Raw genomic sequence first — 7,217 nt, forward strand, 5'->3', positions numbered from 1 at the left:
TTTCTGTTGCTTATGCTAAAACATTCAATGTTCCCTTACATTCAATGTAGTATCTTAATCATGTATAATATTTTTGTCTCTAGACTGTAACTTGTTGACTGTGACTATCACTGAGTGAACTCTTAATAATGCTTACTGAATGTATAAATCAGTGAATGCTGAATTTTTATACTTGCTCTGCATAATTTCAAATGTTGTTTAGGGAAAATTACATTGTATTATTTTATCCTTAAGAGTTTTTTTATAATAATTTTTTTATTATGTTGTATTAGTCACCATAGAGTGCATCCTTAGTTTTTGATATAGTGTTCCATGATTCATTATTTGTGTATAACACCCAGTGCTCCGTGCAATATGTGCCCTCCTTAATACCCTTACGAATTCTAAAAAGATTTTTTTTCTCTTTGATTACCATAATACGGTAATACTGATTAAAATGAAATTTGGTTAGGGGCACCTGGCTGGCTCAGTTGGTAGGGCTATGTGACCCTTGATATCAGGTCATAAGTTTGAGCCCCACATTAGGAGTAGAGTTTACTGGGAAAAAAAAAATGTAACTTGGTTCTACTTTCAGAATTGGGTTGATTTGTTGTTTGTTTGTATTTTGCCAAGCAACTAAACCTGTATTTTTCTGATAATTTCCATTTACCTTCCTATTGATTCTTTTTTTTTTTTTTTTAAAGATTTTTTATTTTTATTTATTCGACAGAGAGAGAGACAGCCAGTGAGAGAGGGAACACAAGCAGGGGGAGTGGGAGAGAAAGAAGCAGGCTCATCGCGGAGAACCCTGATGTGGGGCTCGATCCCATAACGCTGGGATCACGCCCTGAGCCGAAGGCAGACGCTCAACCGCTGTGCCACCCAGGCGCCCCAGACCTTCCTATTGATTCTTAAAAATTATTTATTTTTGTAAAAAGGGAATAAAATCCCGGGAATAATTCACTTTATGACACATAAAAATGAAATTCATACTAATACTACATAAGATCTGAAAAAATTAGCATAGCATAATAACACTTTTTTAACTAAAAGAAAAGGAAAGGGTATCGGGTATTCAACACCATTAAAAAAAAGATTACATGTGCTGTAGGTCATCCAAAGCATAATAATGGTGCCAAAAATAAATATTAAAACTGCATTGGATCTAGTACTTACCAAATTGAGAAATGAGAACCACAGATCAACCACGTGCACACATACTAGAAAATTATGCATGAGCATGTGTGTGTATTAAGTAGCACAAAGACATTGTAACATATTTTAATCATCCTGTAAATGTCATTTTCTGACCCTATATTTCTCAATGTTATGGGAATTTATCTTTTTATTTTAGATCTTAAAAAAAAGATAAAATATCTTTTTTTTAATCTGGCTTCACTGTTGACTTAATAAATATTTTCTGGGGGAAATAAATAATTAAAAAAAACTAAGAACATAACTATGGGTGTTTTTCACATGGTTAATTCTTTTGTTCTCAAAATGTAGCATAACTATTGAAAATGATGTAGGGTTTTCAAATTGTTTTATTCATTCAACTCTTCTGGCAAAGAATATTGTAATGGTAAAACTCTGCCAAGTCTTCATCTGAGATTACTAAATAAAAATTTTGTTTCAAAACAATGCTCAGAAAATTCTCAACAAAAATAACATAACCATTTTTAAACTCAATATGATCTATATAAAGAAAACTGTTATTCAGTCTTCAGATGATCTCTACATATTTGCTTATTTTTGAGAAACATATGATAAGGTTTTTGTTTAACAGAAAGTCAATTTACTCTTCAATAAACAAAATTTTCTGACATCTTGAGTAAAAACAGACTTTTACAGTTAATTGACAATGTTGGAACCATGGGTATCTTAATTTGAAAATATCCTTAAATTTGTGTAGTCCAATTCTCATTTAAAAGGAAGAAAGGAAGTTACACTGATTTGAGTTTAAGTGATTGTGAGATTTTCTTTATCTTATTTAAAACCTCTCAGTGGTTTTTTGATACTTTAGCAAACGGAATTCTTACTACTAGAGGCAGGGGGCTGCTTTAAGGCTGCTATATAATAAATAAGATCATGAATAAGATAGGGACTCCATAAATCTTTACCAAAGTATGTCCTCTTACTCTACCGCAATTTCAAACTATTAAAATATCATTAAGTAAAAGCTTAGCTTACTACTTTATATAATTCCTGAAAATATCAATTTCATAAGGAAAGAAATGTCAACTTTGGTTATTTAATCTGTCAAATGCATCACGTTTTATTAACTTTGAAAACAAAGAAAAATGGTCTTAAAAACTATATCGGAATCCAGTGTATCATTCTTTTATGAATTTACTAAACAGATATTTGTGAAATGCCACTTTGCACAAGGGGCTTTACCATGCAAACAAAATACCCAAAGTCCTTGTACTTGTGGAATTTACACTCTTTGGGAGGAGACCATTAATAAACAGACATGCAAATATATCTATAACATATCTGGTGTTGCTGAGAATTAGAAGAACGAGGAATCAGGGTAGTCTTCTAGAGAATGATGCGGGGTGGGGGGGAATTGCTGTATTTGAGGGAGATTTAGGGTGGACCTCTCTGTTTGGATGACATTGAAGCAGACACTTAAGTGAAACAAAGGAGCCAGCTGTGCAGATAGCTGGGGAATGACTTTCAGACCTAGGGAAGAGCACTGTTAAAGGCCCTGAAGCAAGGATATTCTTAGTATATTGGAAGATCCTCAAGAGACCCCAGTGCTTGGGCCAGAATGAACTGGGGAGAGTGGCAGGAGCTGAGGCAAAACTGTAGCTTGGGACCCCATCGCCCAGTGCCTTTGAGAACATGGTACAAAGATCAGATTTTTGTTTGATAAGTCAAAGATTACCTATTTTGAGACAAATACAATGCTATAAAATCACAAAACACAAATACTTTAGTTTCTGCCAGAAACAGATGAAATTATAAAACAGGAAGAAGCAGAGAATTCCAAAATCAATCACTTTCTCCTCCTTCCACTTCTCCTTCCTCCACCCCTCCCCCTCTTCTTCTTCTTCTCCTCCTTTTCCTTCTTCTTCAACTCATTACATATCTGAAGACTAACTGTATGCTAAACTCTGACCTAGGCAATTTTAGTTCAATAATGTTAGTTAATGAAGAAAATTATATCCCAATACACAATTTATCATCCATGTGTCCATTAGTTCAATACATTTGCAAAGGAAAAACTATCTGTATAAGTCCATTTCTACCCAGGGAAACTCCTTAACTATGCTAGGAAATTGTTTTTAGGATTAGGCTCATTTTACTAATCTAGGCAATAGGTTTTGAACTCACCAAGGAATCTATAAACAAAATCTCACAGCAGGTGCAGCTGCAGGTGGCAGTGAAGCTTCCAAATAGCCACCGAATTTGCCAGTGCAGAAGTTCTTATGTCATCTGGTAAGTATCTCTAATGGACAGAAATCGCTCTGGGGCAAAATATTCTTTTTTACGTAGAGAGTCAGAAAGAATGCTATTAAGTTTTTTTTTGCGTGTGTGTGTGTGTGTGTGTGGTTTTTTTTTTTTAGTTCCAAAAAATGGCAGAGTTTTTTTTCTTGTGAAAGAAGTCTAAAGATGTTTCTTTAAAATAAACTCCAAGTGTTCTCTGATGACTTAAATGGATCTGCATTGCATTTGTAATTACTCAATCATTTATATGTAAAGTGATTCAAATAATTGCCATAAATTTAATAGCATGAGTTTTGAATGTGTATCACCTAGCCTGAGACACTGCGTACCTTACAGTTTCTTCTAAGATGTAAAACATCATCTTCTGACAACTAGAAAGATCAGGCAAAGGCAAACAGATGGAGGAAAGCCCTTAAAAGGTTTATACAGGTAAAAGAGAGAAATGTTGTCAAGTTGTTGCTTGAAAAGAAGTTTCGTTTCTGACCGCTCATTGACTTTAAACAGTGGGTTGCAGTGTTTGTGAGACAAGGTAGTCACATAAAGGTCATGCATGCCCCTAGGATTTCTGGCAGATTTTTAAAAATCACACTCCTGAGGATGTGCTCTGAACTTTTCCTTCTGCCCTTTTTAAGAATCACACATTTGAATTATCATGGTCTATTACAGTTAGAATACTGCTGGCTTTGGTCCATCTTTTTGTTCTTGAACCTCAAAGAAATCACTATGAATGCAAAGATTTGAGATGAGACAGAAGAATTTGGTCTCCTGCTCCCGCACTTCTCCTTCACTATTCCCCCTGGCTCCTGGGGGATCCGTGTTAATACAGGCCCTTTGCAGAACCAGAAGCGGATGTTGTTGCTGCCGATTCATACACATTATTGAAGAAATTAGGTCTGTAAAGTGTATCATCATGCAACTATTTTTAAGGATTATGGAAACACAAATTCTTAATGTGTTCATTAAATCGAAGACATTGGGATACATTTTTAGGGAGGTGACAGCAATAACAGCTACACCACAAGAAAAATAGTTAAATATGAATTAGAGATAGAAAAAAATCTGTCTAGATATAAAATCACACTTTTTATCTTTTAAAGGAGAGAAAGAAAAAAAAGGGGGAAGAAATGCATTAGGTTGAGGAACCAAATGAAAAAAATTTAAAATAGAAGTGATCAATCCTGGGAAGCTCAAGAACAGAAATGTGCTTATGTTCCTGGAACAGTATATTGGGTTCTCATTTCGACTGGGCCCTAAGACGCACTAACTTTTGTGGGAATGAATCCTGGAGGGAAAAATCAAAACAACAATAAAAACAAAACAAAACAGTGCATTGTAATAATTATTTGTTTATAGAATTTATAAAGAGATTCCAGAATATTTTAGTCTCCTGAAAGTGTTTTAAAATTGGAAAACTTGGTGGATTCCAGAAGACATTTGTCATTCTGATTATAAAATTTTAAAGGGAGTTCAAATTTGGTCCATTAATTTTTATATCGAAAAGTATAGTATCATTCAGCATCACATAAAAAAGAATGTTAGGAGAGCCTTCAGGTATATAGCATGAGGCTTAGTAAATAAATTAAAACAGAAAATGGAAAAAATAGGTCACTGGAGCTTTGTGTAGAACTTAGAGTAAAATCAATTTTATTATGATTAAAGAAGCATAAGATAGGGATGAGAAAGGTGATAAGGGAGATAAGATGGTCTGGATAAAGAAAAAGGACTTTAACTTATAAACCTATATTCTCTCTGAGCAGAACTATTGCCAGCTGGAAACACACAAAAGACATTTTGAATGTTACTGCAATCCAGGTGCTAGTGATTTTCTCTCTAAAAATTCACCCCATATGTGCAATGGCTTATGGTACTCAATATCCAAGGACACTTCTCAAAAAAAGGAAGAAATAACACTTATTACCAAAGTTGAATATACTCATTTCAAATAAACCATTCATATTTAACATAAAGCTTGTTTTAAAATCTTTAATTTTGCCTTGTTGAAAAGACATGAATTTTATGATTATTTTCTTATAACCGTTACAATATTCTAATCACATGAAATGCATTCGCAACAATCATAGAGTTTAATTCTTTGCAGAGCAAAGAGCAGAGACAACACCTGCCTATTATATGTGCAATCAGGCTTCAACTTAGCAACAGACTCTGAACGTTGTCTAGCTCTAGGGTCTATAAAAATTAGGACTATAATTTAATTCTTTTTCTTTTCTTTATTATGGTCATATAATCTTCTATATATAGAAGATTATAGTTAATATAAATATATGATATAAAATGTAATATAATGCAGCTACCACTCAGGTCAAGAGCTAGAGCATTTCCAAATTTTTGCAGCTACTATATTCCCTATCCCAGAATTAACATTCATCCAGAATTTTGTGTTCGTAATTCCCCATTGCTTTTGAGAACAATGAAAACCAAACAAGAAACTTAGTTTAATCAAGTGATTCACTCTCTGCTTATGTCTTATTAATTTCAATGCCTGACATAACTGCATAACTGGCACTATCTCCAAGCCTCTTGTGAAAAAGGGAGAAATAAATAAATATGTGTGTGTGTACTTCTTTTTTTTTTTTTTCCTTGTTAACTGTCTGATCCACCTGGGGTAGATGGAGTTGTCTTGGTAGTGAGAAGAGTCAGCAGAACATTTGTCATTTCATGCAGCTCAGAGCCTACAAATGTGACCAGAGGGTGTTCAAAGATAGCGATATATTATAACACACCTTAAAGCCAATTGATGACACCCAAGACCATCTTCTTTTATCTTATTCAGGATACTGATGGACAAGTTATTCCCTGAATTTTCTTACAAACAACATACCAGAGCAAGAAGTACAGTTTGTAGGCAAAACTGATTATCAACATGAGATCCATAGGGTGACACATTCTCTTCCTCTGCAGATGCAGCCAATCTTTTAGAAGGGTATAAGAAATATAAGGTAAGAACAATAAGCTCATTCTATTAATTTCATCTGTTTCACCTGAGAAGAAAAGTCATTACTGGGTGTTGCTGGGGACATTAGGCTCCAGATAGAGGATTCTCCTAGAGTTTTTCTTCATTGAAAATAAAAGGATACACAATTCCTTGTTTGTTATGTCTTTGATTCTCTCCAACCCTACCCCGCCCTGCACCACCCAACCCAAAAATGGACTTGAAGAGAGTTATATAAGAAGGGGCGCCTGGGTGGCTCAATCGGTTAAGCATCTGCCTTTGGCTCAGGTCATGATCCCAAGGTCCTGGGATTGAGTTCTGGGATCGAGTCCTGGAATCTAGTCAGAAATCGGGCTCCCTGCTCAGTGGGGAGTCTTCTTCTCCCTCTGCCCCTACCCACAGCTCTTGAGCTCTCTCTTTCTCTCTTGCAAAAATAAATAAGTAAAATCTTAAAAGAAGAAGACAAAGAAGAAGAAGATGAAGAAGACGACGAAGAAGCAGCAGCAGCAAGTAGGCCAACATTTAAACAGAAGCTTTACAGATTGAAGTAAAGGAAAAAATAAATGCCTTGTATGTTGTTTGAACATATAAGGTTCACATTATTCTTCCCAGAGAGTGATATGTGAGGATTATTTTGACAATTTCTGGTAGATGGAAGTTGTATTTTATTGTAATAAAAATCAGTAACCATAATTATATTATAAGAAACAAATATCTTAAGGACACCAGAATTTTTTCCTAATTTTCGAAAATATGCCATATGGGATACTGGTAGTCCTGTGTATAGGGAAGTCTTTTATGAATATTCATATATATTATCTAATTTAATCAATAC

This window comes from Ailuropoda melanoleuca, chromosome 2 (assembly GCF_002007445.2).
Source record: "Ailuropoda melanoleuca isolate Jingjing chromosome 2, ASM200744v2, whole genome shotgun sequence".
NCBI lineage: Eukaryota > Metazoa > Chordata > Mammalia > Carnivora > Ursidae > Ailuropoda > Ailuropoda melanoleuca.